This window comes from Arachis stenosperma, chromosome 2 (genome assembly GCF_014773155.1).
Source record: "Arachis stenosperma cultivar V10309 chromosome 2, arast.V10309.gnm1.PFL2, whole genome shotgun sequence".
Taxonomy (NCBI): Eukaryota; Viridiplantae; Streptophyta; class Magnoliopsida; order Fabales; family Fabaceae; genus Arachis; species Arachis stenosperma.
Window position 1 is genome coordinate 94,616,447 of NC_080378.1, and position 21,456 is coordinate 94,637,902.

A 21,456-nucleotide genomic window follows, 5' to 3' on the forward strand; every position below is an offset into this window, starting at 1 on the left:
GAATGAAGAATCCTTTGTGTTTAAGGCTCAAGGATATCCCTCTGTCACCATGGAGAGGAAGCATGAAGAGCTTCTCTCAAAACAGAGCCAAACAGAGCCCCCACAGTCAAACTCTAAGTTTAGTGCTGGGAGGCCACAACCAAACTCTAAGTTTGGTGTTGAACCCCCACATTCAAACTCTAAGTTTAGTGTTGGGAGGTTCTAACATTGCTCTGAGTATCTGTGAGGCTCCATGAGAGCCCTCTGTCAAGCTACTGACATTAAAGAAGCGCTTGTTGGGAGGCAACCCAATGTTATATTTAATCTATTTTCCTTTGTTATTTTATGATTTTTGTAGGTTGATGATCATGGGAAGTCACAAAATCAATTGAAAAAGCAAAAACGGAATGAAAAACAGAAAGAAAAATAGCACACCCTGGAGGAGAACTTGCTGGCGTTTAAACGCCAGTGAAGCTAGCAGATGGGCGTTTAACGCCCAGTCTGGCACCATTCTGGGCGTTTAACGCCAGAAAGGGGCACCAGACTGGCGTTAAACGCCAGAAAAGGGCAAGAACTTGGCGTTAAACACCAGAATTGGGCACCAGCCCGGCGTTTAACGCCAGAATTGGCAAAGGGGTGCATTTTTGCACGCCACTTGGTGCAGGGTTGAATTTTCCTTGACACCTCAGGATCTGTGGGCCCCATAGGATCCCCACCAACCCCACCACCCTCTTTTTTCTTCACTCATTCACCAATCACCTCAATACCTCTTCCCCAAAAACCCCTCACCTATCAAATCCCATCTTTCTCTTCACCACTCACATCCATCCTTCATAAAACCCCACCTACCTCACCATTCAAATTCAAACCACTTTCCCTCCCAAACCCACCCCCCATAGCCGAACCCTACCCCTCTCTCCACCCCTATATAAACCCATCTTCACTCCCTCATTTTCACACACCCTAAATACTACTTCTCCCCTTTGGCCGAACCACAAAGCCATCTCCATCTCCTCTATTTTCTTCTTCTTCTACTCTCTTCTTTCTTCTTTTGCTCGAGGACGAGCAAACCTTTTAAGTTTGGTGTGGTAAAAGCATTGCTTTTTGTTTTTCCATAACCATTTATGGCATCCAAGGCCGGAGAAACCTCTAGAAAGAGGAAAGGGAAGGCAAAAGCTTCCTCCTCCGAGTCATGGGAGATGGAGAGATTCATCTCAAGGGTGCATCAAGACCACTTCTATGAAGTTGTTGCCTTGAAGAAGGTGATCCCCGAGGTTCCTTTCAAACTCAAAAAGAGTGAATATCCGGAGATCCGACATGAGATCCGAAGAAGAGGTTGGGAAGTTCTTACGAACCCCATTCAACAAGTCGGAATCTTAATGGTTCAAGAGTTCTATGCCAATGCATGGATCACCAAGAACCATGATCAAAGTGTGAACCCGGACCCAAAGAATTGGCTTACAATGGTTCGGGGGAAATACTTAGATTTTTGTCCGGAAAATGTAAGGTTGGCATTCAACTTGCCCATGATGCAAGGAGATGAACACCCTTACACTAGAAGGGTCAACTTTGATCAAAGGTTGGACCAAGTCCTCACTGACATTTGTGAAGAAGGCGCCCAATGGAAGAGAGATTCAAGAGGGAAGCCGGTTCAATTGAGAAGGCATGACCTCAAGCCCGTGGCTAGGGGATGGTTGGAGTTTATCCAACGCTCAATCATTCCCACTAGCAACCGGTCCGAAGTTACTCTAGACCGGGCCATCATGATCCATAGTATCATGATTGGAGAAGAAGTAGAAGTTCATGAGGTTATAGCCCAAGAACTCTATAAGGTGGCGGACAAGTCCTCTACCTTGGCAAGGTTAGCCTTTCCTCATCTCATTTGTCACCTCTGTTATTCAAAGGAGTTGACATAGAAGGAGACATCCTCATTGATGAGGACAAGCCCATCACTAAGAAAAGGATGGAGCAAACAAGAGACCCCTCTCATCATGAAATCCCTGAGATGCCTCAAGGGATGCACTTTCCTCCACAAAACTATTGGGAGCAAATCAACACCTCCCTAGGAGAATTGAGTTCCAACATGGGACAACTAAGGGTGGAGCACCAAGAACATTCCATCCTCCTCCATGAAATTAGAGAAGATCAAAGAATCATGAGAGAGGAGCAACAAAGGCAAGGAAGAGACATTGAGGAGCTCAAGCACTCCATAAGACCTTCAAGAGGAAGAACAAGCCGCCATCACTAAGGTGGACCCGTTCTGTAATCTCCTTGTCCTTCATTTCCCTGTTTTTCGAATTTCTATGCTTATGTTTATCTATGTTTGTGTCTTATGATCATTAGTGTCTATGCCTTAAAGTTATGAATGTCCTATGAATCCATCACCTTTCTTAAAATGAAAAATGTTCTTAATTGAAAAAGAGAAGAATTGCATGAATTTCAGATTTTATAACAGATTAATTATTTTGATGTGGTGGCAATACTTTTGTCTTCTGAATGTATGCTTAAACAGTGCATATGTCTTTTGAATTTGTGGTTCATGAATGTTAAAGTTTTTGGCTCTTGAAAGAATGATGAAAAAGGAGACATGTTACTGAGGATCTGAAAAATCATAAAAATAATTCTTGAAGCAAGAAAAAGCAATGAATACAAAAAAAAAAGAGAGAAGAAGCGAAAAAAAAAAACGAAAAAAAGAAGGGAGAAAGAGAAAAAGAAAGAAAAGGAAAGAAATAAAGTTGTGATCCAAAGCAAAAAGAGTGTGCTTAAGAACCCTGGACACCTCTAATTGGGGACTTTAGCAAAGCTGAGTCACAATCTGAAAAGGTTCACCCAATTATGTGTCTGTGGCATGTATGTATCCGGTGGTAATACTGGAAGACAGAGTGCTTTGGGCCACGGCCAAGACTCATAAAGTAGCTATGTTCAAGAATCATCATACTTAACTAGGAGAATCAATAACACTATCTGGATTCTGAGTTCCTAAAGAAGCCAATCATTCTGAATTTCAAAGGATAGAGTGAGATGCCGAAACTGTTCAGAGGCAAAAAGCTAAGAGCCCCGCTCATCTAATTAATACTGATCTTCATAGATGTTTTTGAAATTCATTGTATATTCTCTTCTCTTTATCTTATTTGATTTTCAATTGCTTGGGGACAAGTAACAATTTAAGTTTGGTGTTGTGATGAGCGGATAATTTGTACGCTTTTTGGCATTGTTTTTAGTATTTTTTAGTATATTTTAGTTAGTTTTTAGTATATTTTTATTAGTTTTTATTTAAAATTCACTTTTCTGGACTTTACTATGAGTTTGTGTGTTTTTCTGTGATTTCATGTATTTTCTGGCTGAAATTGAGGGACCTGAGCAAAAATCTGATTCAGAGACTGAAAAGGGCTGCAGATGCTGTTGGATTCTGACCTCCCTGCACTCGAAGTAGATTTTCTGGAGCTACAAAAGCCCAATTGGCGCGCTCTCAACGGCGTTGGAAAGTAGACATTCTGGGCTTTCCAGCAATATATGATAGTCCATACTTTGCCCAAAATTTGATGGCCCAAACCAGCGTTCAAAGTCACCTTCAGAATTCCCAGCGTTAAACGCCGGAACTGGCACCAAAGTGGGAGTTAAACGCCCAAACTGGCACAAAAGCTGGCGTTTAACTCCAAGAGAAGTCTCTACACGAAAATGCTTCATTGCTCAGCCCAAGCACACACCAAGTGGGCCCGGAAGTGGATTTTTATGTCATTTACTCATCTTTGTAATTCTTAAGCTACTAGTTCCCTATAAGTAGGACCTTTTACTATTGTATTTTCATCTTGGTTCTTCTGGTTCCCTCTTTGGGACCGAAGCCAATGATCACTCTTGTTCTTATGTATTTTCAATGGTGGAGTTTCTACACACCATAGATTAAGGTGTGGAGCTCTGTTGTACCTCGAGTATTAATGCAATTACTATTGTTCTTCTATTCAATTCAGCTTGTTCTTGTTCCAAGATATCACTTGTTCTTCAACTTGATGAATGTGATGATCCGTGACACTCATCATCATTCTCACCTATGAACGTGTGACTGACAACCACCTCCGTTCTACCTTAGATTGGGTGGATATCTCTTGGATTCCTGATACATGACGCATGGTTGTTGCTCGCCTGACAAACGAGCGCTCGCTTGACAACCGAGCCATCCATTCCGTGAGATCAGAGTCTTCGTGGTATAAGCTAGAACTGATGGTGGCATTCAAGAGAATCCGGAAGGTCTAAACCTTGTCTGTGGTATTCTGAGTAGGATTTAATGATTGAATGACTGTGACGAGCTTCAAACTCGCGATTGTGGGGCGTTAGTGACAGACGCAAAAGAATAACTGGATTCTATTCCGACATGATCGAGAACCGACAGCTGGATAGCCATGCCGTGACAGGGTGCGTTGAACATTTCCACTGAGAGGATGGGAGGTAGCCACTGACAACGGTGAAACCTTTGCATACAGCTTGCCATGGAAAGGAGTAAGAAGGATTGGATGAAGACAGTAGAAAAGCAGAGAGACGGAAGGGACAAAGCATCTCCATTCGCTTATCTGAAATTCTCACCAATGAATTGCATAAGTATCTCTATCTTTATCTTTATGTTTTATTCATCATCTATACCCATTTGAGTCTGCCTGACTGAGATTTACAAGGTGACCATAGCTTGCTTCATACCAACAATCTCTGTGGGATCGACCCTTACTCGCGTAAGGTTTATTACTTGGACGACCCAGTACACTTGCTGGTTAGTTGTGCGAAGTTGTGATAAAGAGTTGAGATTGCAATTGTGCGTACCATGTTGATGGCGCCATTGATGATCACAATTTCGTGCACCAACTGGTAACTTTCAAACTGCAAAGTGTATTAACATCCCTCCTTCAGCCAGAGCTAAAGCCGTTGCCGCTAAGGTATCTACCAATTGGCCCATTTTGTGATGGACCTAACTGCTCGCATGATGTCGTCTCGATTGTTAGTAAGCGTTTACTTGTTGCAACCTGTTGTTTAAAATATTTTTTACTGAAGAAGCATTAAATTAGCTGATACTTACTGAAATATCTTGTGTTAAATCAGCCCAATGTCCCTCGTCTTAGTCACTTCACTACTCAGAGGCACCCTATCATCCTTACACACGACTACATAGAGGTCGAAGCTACATACACAAGGTATAGTGGAAAACGGACGGTAGCTTATTTCTGGAGAATGGGAAAATTTTGCTTCATTATACAACTTCAAGCCAGGTGGTGTGGGGATCTTCGAGGTGATATCCACTGAGCCAATCACGATCATCCATGTTTGATGGAGATAGGATGCCTTAGTATAAGGAACAGAAGGCGTTATGCTCCTGTGTTTGACATGTTTGTCCATCTATGATGATAAAACTTTTTCCGTAGTTTTAGGAAGTATGAAACTCAATTATATATTAGTTGGTTGTTGAACAATTATATTTGCTTTTTGGTATGTGATGTATTTGAAAACAAATTTGGATATTAACTCAATCAGAATCACATTCGCCAATGATGTAGGTTTTCGTACGGTTATAATTAGCATTGTCATTTTAACTAGCATGGAATTTTTTTTATTAAGATCAAATGGTAGAATAGCATTTTTTGTATTTGGAAAAAAATGCCAGAATGGATTTATTCCTTTGGGGAAGAAACAATTTTTTTTTGTTGGCCTTTAATATCCAGTCAACTTTTTTTTTGCTAAAATTGATTAACCATTCTTCGTTGGAGAACTATTTGTTTTTTTTTTTGGAATTTGGTTACATTAGAATTTTTTTGTGGTCATTGCACAAACTTTTTAAAAAAATCCGGCCCAATCAATGAGAAAGACAACAGAACCGCATGTTTTTGTTAATGTATCTTTTTTAATAATGACTTAATGTTGGGTAATTTATTGTAGTTGGGCTTAGATCTACTCAGGGTTGAATGTCCGATGTGGTGTGTTTTTTTTTGTTTTCTTAGCCCAGAAAATGTTAAAGAAAAAATGGTGACTCGAGAAGGATGCACACACCAGCAATGTTTGAAGGAAGCCATATGTTATCAGAGGCAGACACCAGCTATATTCGAAGGAAACCTTAAGCATATGTCATCAGAGGCAGATCCATATCCATCAACAAAGTTGGTCACCTCATACTCTTATATAATCTTCCTAAGTCGTTTGCCTTATCATGTTAGTGGTGGTAAATACCTTTCGGGCTATCAGATGCATCTCTTCATCGTAAGTACTCATTCGTTTCCTTTTCGAATAAGTCGTCTGCCTTATCATGTTAGTGGTGGTAAGTACCTTTCGGGATATCAGATGCATCTCTTCATCGTAAGTACTCATTCGTTTCCTCTTCGAATAAGATGACTGACTTTTTACATTATTGATTATAAAGAAGTGTGTTTTTCTCATTTTGTTTCAATTTGAAATCAGATGGACAGTGGTTGAAACATGGGTAACACCACGGAGTAGGTCGCGGCCAACGGGAAAGGAAATTGATGAAAATCCTAATATCCAAATGCAACAGGATTAGTAGCAGCTTGGTGGATCCCTTATTTTAGGGTATGTGAATATATGATTTATTTGCTTCATTGACTGTGAATTTCTGTCGATGTCATTTTTCGCTTCGTCGTTTGTGCAACCAGGTTGGTACTTAGGTCAAAGATCAGGCCACCGTCTATCCGGAAACACTAACTAATGATGTGCATGCAAAAAATACTGAAGATGATGGTGAATAACCTTTACTGCTGCACAAAGGATGTATGAAGGTGCCATAAACCCCATACTGGAACACATGTAAGCTTAACATCCAGTTATTCTACAGTTTGATGAGTTAACTTTGTTGATGAACTTGTTTGTTGGAGGGCCGAATTCTGACTATAATCGCGTTTATTCGTATTTTCTTTTGGTACAGGCTGATGTTAGAATGTACGGGATCACTGGAGCAGTAAAAAATGATGCTAAATGACCATCTTCCTTGCTTCGGGTCGGATGAATTGGCTATCTGTAGACAATGCCCGGAGCCATATTCCTTCTGCCCACTCCTGATGAATCGGTACGTACTATTGTACTTAGCTTTGTGTATGCTGTTAGAAAATAAGCTGTTCAAATTTTGTCCGGAGAAAACCGAATAAAAGGGGTTTTATTTTATTTTCTTGTGGACCATTTCAAAGATTAATGTACTGGATGTTATCCTCTACAACAATAAGCATTATCTAGATAGTGGAGCATATTCTTAAATTCGAATTTGTTGGAATTACCAACCAGAAATGAAATAAACGCAAAAGAGATTAAGAAAGAAGAGGTTAGCGTTTGGTTGAATGAAGGTTTGGTATAGAGTTCCCGAGTTACAGGGATTAAAGTCTGTGTATTTTGTGGTATGTACGTGTTACAATAAATCCTAGTTTGAATTTGTTGTGATCCATTAGGGTGACTCGGAGGTTGATTATTCGAGTTTGAGAACTTTTCATGACGATCACTGTTGTGTGGGAAATGATTTTTCGATTCGGACGGTGGCGATCGTTATAAAAATTTCTCAAACTTTAATAATCAATCTCTGAGATACTCGAACGAATCACCATGAATTTGAATTTGGATTAACTGTTACGCTTAAAAACCACAAAATATCCATGCTTTAATCCTATCAACTCATCAATTCTGTGCCAACCTTCATTCAGCCAAACACTAATATCTTCTTTCATGCTCCATTTTCCTTTTATTTCATGTTCGGTTCAGTAGTTCCAACGATATCGAATTTAACGGTTGTCTATAACCTTTGTTACAAATTATATTTTAGCAACTGATTTTGTTATACTGCTTGTAGCTTAGTAATAATTAACACAGAATGTCTTATTAGAAATTATTCTAACACATTCTCAACTACATTCATGAGGAGGAGCCGGAGTTGGAGGTAGCGTTCTGTATGTCAGATTGATGCTGCGACGCCCTCTCACAAATCAATTAGTAGTGGAATGGATAAATTTTATGTATATAGTTCAAACCCAAATGAATAATTGTTGGGTTTTCAAAATCGCTAAAAAACTTGTTAGACAAATGAATTTTCAATCGTCTTGTATGAGATAAACGTAACATGGGAAAAGGAGGGAGATGGTGGTTATTGGTTGTGTGAATGCTGGTACAGAGTTGTGTAGTTATTGGAATTAAAGCTTTGGTATTTCGTGGATTTTGAATATGAAAGAGATTCTAGGTTTAGGATCCTAGTGAGGCGTTCGAGTGACTCAGAGATTGAATATTCGAGTTTGACCAATTTCCATGGTGACGATCATTTCCATGTGGGAAATAATTTTCCGATTCATATGGGGGTGAGCTTTATGAAAACTTCTCAAACTTGAGTATTATATCTCCGAGGCACTCAAACGGATCACCACGAACTTAAATCTAGCTTCTCCTTTGTATTTAAGAATCACAAAGTACACATGCTTTTATTCAAATAACTCTACAAGTCCGTCTCGGATTGCATTCAACCAAATAATATCATCTTCATCAATGCTACATTTTACATTCCTTCCATCCTATACATTCATTCCATCCCCGCTGGAATTTCCAAGCCCATCGGTTTTGGTAGCCCTTTCCAGTTTCTATTTAAGGGAATACAATAAGAAAGAATGAAGTGCGCAAAACGGACCCGAAACAATTAAAAACACTAGCTTGTTGTTGTAGTGTCCCTACAAATTAACTATATATCTTGCTTCTATAATTCCTTAATGAGCTTGATATGCTTAATATAAATTATGACACTAGGTTCTTGTTCTAGTGTCCTTGTTAATTCACTATATCTGGTGCTCTTATAACTGCTTAATGAGATTCATATGCTTAATATAAATTGATGACAACTTTAATATTTTTGCAAGAGGCGATTGTGGGAGTTGGGTGACTACATGGGTGAGTTGCATGTTCAAATGACTGGATGAATCAAGTAATTATAATCTTGCAGTCTTGCTTTCTTGAACTGTCTTCACATATACTTTTGTTACAGTGACTGTTTATTAATTTTTAATATCAGGTAATAATACTCTACAATGTTACGGATGCCAGAAAAACACATTTTTGAAACGTTCAGACAGAAATCCCAAGAAGAAAAACCCTGCCTATCAAAGTCATGCTGTAGTCAAATAGCTAGTCAAATAGCTGAAAACAGAGAAAGATTCGCTAATGTTAAAGGAAATGTCCCTTGGGTTTCAAACTATTATTGTTCCTAATGTTAAATTATGTCAGTATCTAAGATCAACATCTTCAAAATGTCATTGTTCCTAATAATTGAAACTATGATATTCTCAAATATAGATGTGTTTATCTTTACGTTTTTTGCTTTATATATAACAGATTCATGACACATAATGAATCTCCTAAAATGGTACAAGAAACACTCGCTATATTTGAAACTGCTTTCATACACAGGGCACCATTTCTCCTAAAAAAAATTTGTGATGACGATAGAAAATTCATAATAACAAAAGAGATTCACAACCTGAAAGTAACAAAAGAGATTTACAACCATCAACCAAGCATTAACCCTGGAGACTACAACTCATTCAATCTAATAATTTCTTTGGTAAATCAAATGCACTAAGTAGGGGAAAAAAATCTATTAACACAACTCTATTTGATCAACTGTATTGCATAATCACAATGGTAGGAACTCCTTACCCCAAATTCAACCACAATTAACTGCAACTAAAATACAACAATGTAAGCAAAACACATACATATTATTGAACATAATTATCATCCTAATAGATATATTCACAGTTAACGTAAATAACTACAAATTAAAACTCCTCAATACCAAGCAATGGAAAAGTGTCCTAAATTCAGAAGACTAATTCTTCCAATTGGTCAAAGTGTCCTTATAATCACAAATAAAACTCCTTAATGGACATATTTGCATTGCACTAAATTCAAAAGACTAATTCTTTCAATTGGTCAAAGTGTCCTATGTATCGACGTGAACAATGCCATGTACGATCCTTGTTTGTTTTCACAAGGCATTGAAGATGGTAACGGATCTCGGACATCGTTCTACACATGTGGTGTGTCACATTTTTCATCAATGACATCATTAAAACATTTATAGTTTGTGAATGAATGTCCCTTATCCTGTTGTGACTCATTCACCTGGTTATGACATGATTATCGCTAATCAGAAACCATAGTCATGCATGAAAGCATAATGGTTATTCATCGCAAAGTGGTTAAAAGGAGTTTTACGCATCGCACCTGTGTTAACGAGTAGAGATTTTTGTTGAAAAGTCCATTCATGGACGCAATGTCAATGGATTCACTGCTTTCATGGAGGCTCCGCTATTTTATAATTTTTTTTTAAACAAGAAGAAGGACATCTTCATTAATTTACCCAGTTCATGTGACAGAAATTAGAGGTTTACATTCACAAAAATTACCTCATCAAACGTGTTATCGTTACCCTTCCGGTTCCTCATACCCGTCGCCGTAAATTTCCTTGATCCACCCTTTTTAAAAGGCTGAGCAAACAGAGAAATACATTCACATAGTTTAATGGTTTTTAAAAGGACACCCATCGAAGAATATTTTCCCAGCATCAGCTTAGTTAGAATAAGCAAATCGTACCTTGGTCTTAGGTCCTGAATGATGTTCGGACTTAACTGAGAACGACCTCGAAGAATTAGCAAACCTTTCTGGACTAAAACCTGAGTCCTTCGCTGATGCATTGGTGTCTGATCGATCGTAAGGGTTACCTTGCACACTTTGCTGCATCAGATCTGGACAGCGCTTGTAGTAATGACCGTACTTGTGGCAATTAGAGCATGCTCTCCTCTTCCTCCAAGAAGACCTCTTGGAAGGGGCTCCTTTGCTTTTGACAACAAAGGGATCGTTGATGCCTTCCACGTTAACATTAGGAGTTGACTTGCCTTATTTGCGTGATTGCAGGTGGATAACTAACTTCACAAGTTCAGACTGGACTTCGTTAAAGTCTGCAAGATCCTTGCAAGCAATATCACATAGCTTGTTGCAATTCGATGCCAATGCACCAACTCTAAACTTTAAGACCCTTTCGACGTCATCATTCACAGGCATTTCTGAGCTAATGAATTCGTTCTTGCATTCTTTGTCCACCTTTTGTAGATCAACGAATTTGGAAACTCAAGTATGTTTTCGAACTTCATGGCACAGAAAACATGACTACAGGGAATACCATGTGATTCAAACAGCTTGCACGAGCACGAGAACAGATTCTTACTTCTATCGACTTCCACCCGTCGATCTTTGGCCGGGTCTCCGAGAGCAGTCACACTGAACTCTACCTTGTCCAAGGTTGTGCTTAGTACCTTGATATTCAAAGCCCCTGTCCTCTGAATCTCATTACGAATTTCCTTAAATATGTTTCAAGTGAAATAACATGATGCAGATCTTTCATATACCTCCAACAAGGTAATCATCACTGGCTCTGAGCATTGAGACTTAAAGTAAGCTATTAATTCATTGTTTCTATACTCCTTTAAGTCCCTATCCAGGTTATGCATAAAGTCAATGAGGGTGTTCTTGCAATTAACATAAAATCGGATAAGAGAATTTATACTTTCACACCGTGATGTCGTCCTTATGTAACTGAAAAACTTATCCCGGAGGAAACAATGGGACAACATCGCACAAGTTTTGTACGTCTTTTCCATCTAGGTACTCCCAACAAGGTTGTGCTTATCCAAAACGGCTGCCCATCTCCCATCAAAGTCTCTGTGGTCGTTGTTGTCGTATATAAAACCCTTAAAATCGCGTAGGAAATTAAGATTCTTTATATTTTCACATGCATTTCTCTGAATATGCCATCCGCATAACTGATGGGTCGCATCAGGAAGAACATTCTTGATTGCATCTCGCATCGCAAGGTCTCCGTCAGTTATTACTGCTTTAGAACTTTTTCCACCCATCGCTTCAACAAATGTTTTCAGCAACCACTTGTACGTCTCTGTGGTTTCGTCGGATAGTAGGCCAGAGCCAAAGATAACAGTCTGCCCATGATGATTGCATCTGGAGAAAATGACCAAAGGCTTGTTGTATTTATTCTTATTGTACGTTGAATCAAAGGCAACAATATATCCAAAGCAGTGATAGTCGACAATGGACTGCCCATCTGCCCAAAAAATATGCTCGAGCCTTTCGTCACTAGTGAACGTATACTTCCCAAAGAATAGCAGATCGTTGTTTGACTTGCCAATCAAATAGTTTATTGTCGCATTGGCATCCCTGTTTTTAACTTTTGACCGATGATAACGATCAATGTGGTTGTACAAATCTTTGCGTGTGAAGCCAGCATGACACTTGGTATCAGATCGTGGTTGTGAGATTCCACAAAACATGATACCTTCCATCTACCGCACCCGTAGTGAAGCTTTACCCTGAGTCGAGCTGGACACTTGGTACGCGTTAGTGACCTTGCCTCCCTTGATCTATCATCCAGATCAAGATACCTCATATTCCTCCAGCCCTCCTTATTGCAAACAAGTTGCCTGCTAATGATTCTACCTTGATTATCTCTAACCACGTCGTCCTTCCTCATTACAAATCCATGCCAACAAGCATAAGCGTTATAAAATTGGCAAGCCTCATCCTCTTTCCTAAACTCCAGATTCCAAATATCCTCCACCATTAAATCTGCTATTCTTTTTACACCACAAACTTCTTCACTATTGCTAGTAGAATCCAGTGAATCCACATCGTCGTCTTCAGCATCATCTTCTGCATTCGGTTGATAATCGAAATTATCACCAAATCATTATTAGAATCGTTCTTGACATCATCCTCTTTTCTGGACATAATTTTACCCCTGCCATAATCCAGGTTGGTGAACCAAAATGTGAATAAACAGAACTAATGGCAGCAACTACATAAAGCTAACTTAAACTACTTAAAAAAACTACAATCACTGAAACCAAGGCTACTTAACCTAAGCCAACTGTTTAAGAGTCCAGTATAACATTTTAATTTCAATGCCCCAAACCTAGCCAAAACATACAACTGGCAAATGTGAATTAAAATCCTAATTCCAGAACCTAAACCCAACTCCTTAAATAGAGCAATGTTTAAAAGACAGAGACTACCATTAAAATTAAACTAACCTCCATTATTAAAAAAAATTTAAAACGGAGATACCTTGATGACAACCAAAGCTTCAAATCCAATGAGTAAAGAACTGAACTTCTGGAGGGAGACAATCTTAATTAAACACCCGCACTTGATTCATAGCCGGCTGAGAAATGGGGATGGTAAACCCGTTCCACCTGCAACAGCTTGTTTATGATCACATGTAAACCTACTAGGTTCACAAAATTCACAACATGCAAACACACAAAGGTCATACTTCGACGTCACCTAAGTCGACCCCAGAGCCCAGCCAATGGAAACAAAGTTCCAGTGATGGCTCCCGCAACCACAGAGTTCTAGTGATGGAGCCCGCAACAACAGATAACAGAATGAACCTATAGTTGAAGTGAAGAATAGAAAACAAAGAGGGTTGGGTCAGTGGTTATGTGCCTAGGTCCTAGGGTTGAATAATGTGTTGGAGAGTATAGAACGAAGGCCAAAAAAATGAGGGTTGGGTCACTAATGGCTATGTGTCTTCTTTTTCTCAGAAATTCATGTTGAACTTGAGGAACAAAAGGAGTGTTTTTTGTGTTAAGAAATCAATTTAGAGTGTAGAAATTTTAATTATAAATTTTCCCCAATACATTATACAGTATCAATATATAACAACTACTCATACATTACAATGTAGTATATTCATGCTATACATTCATTATGAGCTTTGACTTTTACAGTACATCAATTAATGAACCTTTGAAAATTTTTTTGATCAATGGCTAAGATGATGACACATATGCAAGGGTAACTTACCCACAAAATTAGCATGGGTTTGGAAGAAATCACATTTAAATAAATGTTCTACCATACTACTAAATATGTACTCTATCTCGATAATCTCACCAAATTCTAAAGGATAAAAACATATCTGAATCAAATAGGAGTAACTATTGAACAAGATGCACAAAGTAACTATAAAACGTACAATTTTCTCGAAGCTCAATTGAGAAATAAGTGAAACAGCATCATCATATAACCACAAAACTAATAAAAGAATTTTATTGAAAAACAAGAAAAACTAAAAACGAAGGAGAATTTTAAAACTAAGGTTCGCATACCTTATTTTTGCCTTCAACATCCTGATGTTGATACTTGATACCATAATATTTTGTACCTTGAACCTAACACACTTTTTAAACTTGATACAAATTGCAAACCCAATTAAGGTTCTAAAAATCGGATCGATCATCGAACCATTTTAGGCACTAGTTTATTAGTTTATTGGTCTAATTGTGGTTCAACCGAAAAACTGTTTTATATTAAAATAACAAATAAAGTATAAATAAACATTCGTAAACATAATTATAGTTTAATATAAATTTTAAAATATTTTCTAAATTTAAAGCATTACATGAAATATTATCAACCAAATCTTAAGATCTTTGAAAAAAATACAAACATAAAAGTTAAATAACAAAAAAATATCTAAATATAAAATGTTAACATAAAAATTTGACATCAATCATCAAAATTTATAAAAATTTATTACAGATTTACTGTGTTAAAATTATCTTCACCTTCATTTTTATCCTCTAGTGTAGAAGAATCAAAAGATGCAGCAAATTCACAACTCACAATAGACATTAGCAGCACAAAAACAGCGCATAAAAGGAAAAAACAAAGAACAAGTAAATTAAAAGAATGAAATTCACAACCCACAACATTAGCAAATTAAAAGAAGAACAAGCAAATTCATTTTCAATCCACAACAAGTAAATTAAAATAACTGAAGGTTCTTTATGGCCTAGAAAAGGAGAGTTGAATCTATGACCTTCTTTTAAATTTGATCAATTAATCCTCAAACCAGAAAATGAAACTGTGCTTCTGTTTAGACTATGAGATTGATTATGCAGAAGATAATTTCATTTTGTCTCATAACGAATGAAAACAAAAACAAAGCAGGGAAGAGAAAAAGGCACAACCATATATCTTGGTTCAATTACCTTATGCAATATAGCCTACATCTAGTCTCCACCACAATAGAGATAAAATTTTCACTATCTTTTCAATTTTACATTCAATAATACCCAAGGATTCAACCTAATTCTATCAGGGACAAATCAAACTTCTACCTAAACTTAACTCGGCTAGGTTCACTTCCTAGACTCACATCACACTAAGTGCTCACCCAACTTAGTAAGGGACACCTCTCAGATACAAAATACAAAACAAAAATACAATCAAAAGAGATATGACATAAATATTGGCTTTTCTATCCAAGTTACATCTCTTTACTTTTTTTTTCTCAATGACTTTTTCTTTATACCTCACATATATGCCATTTTCATTGAAGTAAAACAAAGAAAGATAAAACATAGAAACTGAATATTCAATGATAAACCATGAAGGAGATGATGTAGAACAGCTCAAAAGCTATAAGCTTGACCCTATTTTAGAGTTCTCAAGTGTAGTTTTTCATCGTAGCTGAATGCTCCTTTTAGTGTAGGTGCAATGCTTTCAAGACTTCAAACTTTGAGTTATGAGGATTCCCTAAAATCAGAGAATTGGGTTCTCTCCTTGAAAAAATTGAAGTTGATTTTTCATTTTTTAATGGAGTAAGTTTGCCAAGACTAGGGTTTTCTGAACTGAGTCAACACATTGATTCTTAAACCAGTTAAAGTCTTCCTCTTCTTTTCATAAATCAAACCAGAAAATCAGGGACTAAAATCAGAGTTAAGCAGCAGAGAAGAAAGATTAACAGCAGCAGTTTCATTGATTTCGGTTCCTCAATGAGTTTGCTAAATTGAAAACCTTAATCTTGTGCTTTAACCCCAAATTTCAATATCAACCATTGATTTACAATAGAAGAAAGTAGCCTCCACTTTCTTCTTGTTATCCAAAATACATGTGAAGAGGAAAGGTGAATTCAACAAGTACTTTCATGTTAATGAAAAATCTTTTACCTTTTTTCTTCTGATTATGCTTGATTTAAGCATTTTGATTTTGGCTCCATTGGTTTGACATTACCTCCAAAGTTTTGCTTTTCATTCTTCTTCTTTGATGTTTGATCAAAAGATGAACTTCCTTTTTTTCTCTATACTTTACCCAAATTAACAAAGCTCCACCAGCAATAGGATTCTTTTTCTTTCATAAAGGCAATGGGATGGACTATGAGCTAGGTTCAAGTAGCTATGATTCAAACTCTTGGTTCTATTATTTGGGCTGCACAAATAATTTTTGGGCCTGCTACACTAACACATGGATCAAACATAAATTGGACTTTTAACCCAACAAAATATAATATTTGTCATCATAATTTATTTTATTTGTTTACTAAACTCAACAATAACACATTCACAACCCACAACCGCAGCAAATTAAAAGAATAAGAAGATTCATTTTCAATAAAATCACAAACTTAACCCACAGTAGCACAGAAACAGAGCAAAAAGAAAAAAACAAATAACAAATAAAGTAAAAGAATCAAATTCACAACGCACAACAGTAGCAAATTAAAAAAAGAACAAGCAAATTTGTTTTCAATAAAATCACAAATTCACTACCCATAAGTAAATTAAAATCACAAATTCACAACCCACAATAGCAGCACAGACTTTTGAAATAATCAATAATCAATTATCAAATAATTAATAATCAATAAGCAGCAGCAGAACCAGAGAAAATCAATAAATCACATACCTTCAAAAGACAAAAACAGAGCATAAAAGGAAAAAAAACGAAGAACAAGTGAAGAACAAGTGAGCATTGAGCCACTGACCTTCGAAGACGACGCTGACCAAATGACAACGAGTAGCTGATGAAGACGGATGGGCCGAGCTCGTGGAAGAAGAGAGTAGAGGTTGGACTTTGGAGACTTGGGGATAATAGCTCGATGAACAGACGACAGCAGTAGCTCGAAAGACGGATGATGACAGTAGCTCGACGGACGGACGACGGCAGTGACTCAAAGAGAGGCTAGGGTTGGATAAGGGGGTGTCCGTGTTTCTGCTTGGCTTGAGTGAGAGGAGTGAGTAGTGAAGTGAGAGAGGTTCGAGTGATGACATTCAAGGATCAAAATGACACCGTCTTCTTCAAATCGGTCGGTTTTCGATACAGTCCATCGGATGGTTCTTAGTTGGTTTAACGACTCATACCACTAGTTTTCTAGTCAGCGATTTCAGAAGGTTAATCGAACCATGATTACTACTGGTTCTCGGTTAAATCGGTTAGACTGGTTGGTTCGATCCAATTTTCTAAACCATGGTGACAATACATGTTAAATATTTGTATAAAATTTTGTATATTATTAATATATAAAAGTTGATTTTTAAGTTAACTAAAATAATATATATTTATATTTTACTTATTATATTTATGTAAATACATTTTCATTTAAATAGGGCAACATAAAATAAAGATGCAAATATACTATTGCAAAGTAGATTCTCCCAAGAAATGTTTAGAATTGTGTAAAACGCAAAATTGAGTCGCGTCTAACACACATATATATATAGGCGAAAATTGTTCAAAAGAAAATATTTCTTAAAACAAATAATATTTAAGTACACATTCATTTTTCGTTTGTAATGAACGGGACTAACATCCAAAACTAAACAACATCAGACAAAACAAATTTGGGGTAAAAGTAAGCAACCTTTTACAGATTTGAATCCTTTAAATTTTAAATTTTATTTTAGAGAATAAAGTGTGATCTCTTACCAATTATTTCATAAGTAAGACAAAAAAAATACAAGAGAAAAATCATTCAAAAAAAATCATACTTTATCTTTTCAAGTGAAAATCCATAATTTAAAAAATCCAAATTGCCCTTATGCGATCATCAAATACAATGTGAGCTAGTTCTCTAGGGACTTGGTGTATAAAATGAAATCCACAATGACCTTTGAGACTCTTCTTAGCAGGCTAATCCACACATCTATTTCCTTTTCTGCATAGTTATAAAATCGAACCAGACCGACCGATTTAATAAAAAAATTAGTAAACCAAATCTAAACCAGTTCGGTTTATTTTTTGAACCGTTTAAAGAAGAAAACCGTTGTGAATCATCAAATACAATGTGAGCTAGTTCTCTAGAGAGTTGGTGTATAAAATGAAATCCACAATGACCTTTGAGACTCTTCTTAGCAAGCCAGTCCACACACCTATTTCCTTTTCTGCATCGTTGTAAAATCGAACCGGACCTACTAGTTTAACCACGGGGCACACTTGCCACTCAATCATGAAGCTTCTTACCACTATAAGTGACAAATATTAATTATATAATATATATTCAATTACATAATTTTATAGATATTTAATTTAATTTAATTTTGTATTCTCTATTTTTTAAATTAATTATATTTTAATTATATACCATTATTAATATAAATATAAATTTATCTGCTTGATCTATTTCAATACTAGTATTATGATTAAGGTTATTTATTTTGATGCTAGTGTTAAAATCTATTGATATTATAATTAGATGATAGAATTTGTGAATTAATTGTTACTTTTATTGTGTCAAATTAAATAATTTTAAATTTTTAACTATTTTATATTTTTATTTACGTGACACCAGTTTTACTAGTTCAACCAGTGATTTATCGATTGAACCAATAAACTAGTAAATCAGTAACTTAATCGGTTCAATCAGGTTCTGTTTTGACAACTATGCTTTTCTGTATACATGCCGAAAGGTGAACTTCCATTCTCTATTTCTCTTGATATTAACTCTGATATGAGTCTAACCAGGCTGTTTGGATGGATTCGGTAAAATGTTTCTCTGCTTTTTCATGCATGATGCCACTAAGATACTTCTATGTCTTTTCATGGATGATGCATTTTTGGAATAGTATCCTATATAAACTAAATGATTCATACAAATTTTCAACAAAAGATAATAGATTCTATGGACTGCATATATTTTTAAAATATAAGAACTTGATTTTACCTACTCTCTTTACACATTAGTCCAAGTCCAATAGGATGTTCTCTTATATATATTTTTTGACAATAGAAATTCAATGATTTCCAAAATAAATGGTGGACCGATCTTTAACCACTAATACATGTTTACCTTTATTCTTCCAAATGCATAAATTCATTATCATTGGAAAATTCTGCAAAACCTATTATTTACACATTGGAAAACTTCTGTGGCGTTTTCAACATAAAAAAATGATATCCATATAAATCAGATGAAATTTGTTTGTTTTATTGAACAATAGATCCTTACAAAAAAATAGGCTTATGATCTCTTTCAATATTCTTACTAAAAAATAAATTTATATACAGGATTAACTTCGGTTTTTATATCATATCAATTAAATAGCAAATCTTCTTTTCAATCTTCCAATAGAACCCATTGATCAAGGTCTAGAGCCCATTGATCAAGGTCTAGAGCCCATTGATCAAGGTCTAAAACTTATCATGACAGAATCGAGATTTTAACATTACTGCCTGTCATGAAAGTGCAGTGCTTCGTCAAGCATCACCGTTAATACAAAATCCTTTCGAACAAATGTTCTACAACAGTAGAAAACACATGGCCCATCTCAATAATCTCGCCCGATTTGGAAGGATAAGTAGACATCTGAACCAAACAGGAGCAACGATTGAACAAGATGCAGAGAGTAACCATGGAACGAACAATTTCCTCTAAGCTCAATTGAGAAACAAGTGAAACAGCAGCAAAATAATACTTCATCTTAACACCACGTCCTAAGATCTTAACACTGGCCATGAAAAGAAAACAGCATCATCAATATTACCACAAAACCTATGAAGAAGCTTTATAGAAAAACAAGGAAAACAAAAAACGACGGAGAACTTCGGAACTAAGGTTCGCATACCTTCTTATCTTTGCCTTCAACATCTAGTTGTTTATCCCATAATATCTTGTATTTTGAATCTGATATAAATTGCAAAACTGCAAACCCTAGATCTGGATCTGAGGAGGCTATGTGCATATTTTTGGAAAAGCGCCTGATTAGGTAGTATATATAGAGAGTAAAGACAGCGGAATCCGGATACACGCTTCATTTTTATTTTTTTAAATTATTTTAAACCCTAAGTTTCAATTTTTCTTTTTTTTGTATTATATTTTTAAAATAAAATAACTAATTATTTGAATGAAGATGTTCTTATCTAAAATAATAGTTAAAAATTATTTAAATAATTTAATTATAATATATTAATAATATAAATATATTTATGTATTATTAATTCATTAAATTTATGTATTTGAATAATTTTTTAAATAAACAATTTAAAAAGTAATTAATTTTATTAATGTGACGATACATGTTAAATGTTTGTATAAAATTTTGTATATTATTAATATATAAAATTTAATTTTTAAATTAATTAAAATAATATATTTATATTTTAATTATTTTTATGAAAATATATTTTTATTTAAACAACGCAACATAAAATAAAAATGCAAATATGCTATTGCAAAGCAAATTCTCACGTGAATTCATGAAATGCAGAGTTGTGTAAAACTAAAATTCTAAAAATTGAAGTAGTCATCTAACTATTTTAGCTATAAAATAGTTCAATCAATTTCATCGCAATTCAACTATAATAATCGAATTATAATAAAATAGCATATAAAGCTAACAATAACACAAAAATATAAACATAAATAATTAAATTTTATTCTTATCATATAAATTTATAAATATAAATTACGTTTTGCAGATATATATATACATAATTATTTTTAGTCTATTTACCTATTGACTTTATATCTAAAAAAATAAATTTCATGATAAAAATATGATAAAACAAAAACATAGTAATATATTAATTATGAGTAAATAAGTTTTTTTTATACATTAGTCAATAAGTTTTAATTCAAATAGCATAATTTTTCCATACTCATATAAGAAGTCGCGAGTTTGAATCTCCTTATTTTTGATAAAAAAAAAAATTGCTTGATTGCAAATAAAGGAGTACGGATCATTAGTTATGGTCTCCGAGAAGGACCCTTCTTCTAGTCTATCTCAAAAAGATACCCTACTTTTTTAAATGATGTATAAGAAGGAGTTGAAAAGTACATCAACATGACTGAATGGCTTAGTCAGGCGAACAAAAAAATTGATTGTGTGGGTTTTAAGATAATTAAATAATAAATAAACTGAAGATGGTTGCAAAGCAACGGATAAAAACTTGAACGATCATGTAGTTATATCACTATTAGTTGGCAAGCCATTGGTAAAAAAATTTCTTATAGACCCAGGCAGCAGCACTGACCTACTGTTTTATTCCACATACCAAAAAGTAAAACTAAATGACAAAGCTCTCCAACCATCCACTAGGGAACTGGTAGGTTTCTCAGGTGATCATGTTCTGTAACGCCCTTACTTTTAACACCTCATTATCGTACTAAAAGTT

At 35.6% G+C, this 21,456-nt stretch overlaps 1 long non-coding RNA gene across 1 annotated transcript; it reads right to left on the reverse strand.

The window, feature by feature from the left end:
- Positions 1 to 19,245: 19,245 nt before the first annotated feature.
- LOC130961603 (uncharacterized) lies at positions 19,246 to 20,061 on the reverse strand. Its single transcript, XR_009079602.1, has 2 exons — positions 19,908 to 20,061; positions 19,246 to 19,790 (listed from the first exon to the last, which is right to left on the reverse strand). It is a non-coding gene; the product is annotated as an uncharacterized LOC130961603 (long non-coding RNA).
- Positions 20,062 to 21,456: the final 1,395 nt, after the last annotated feature.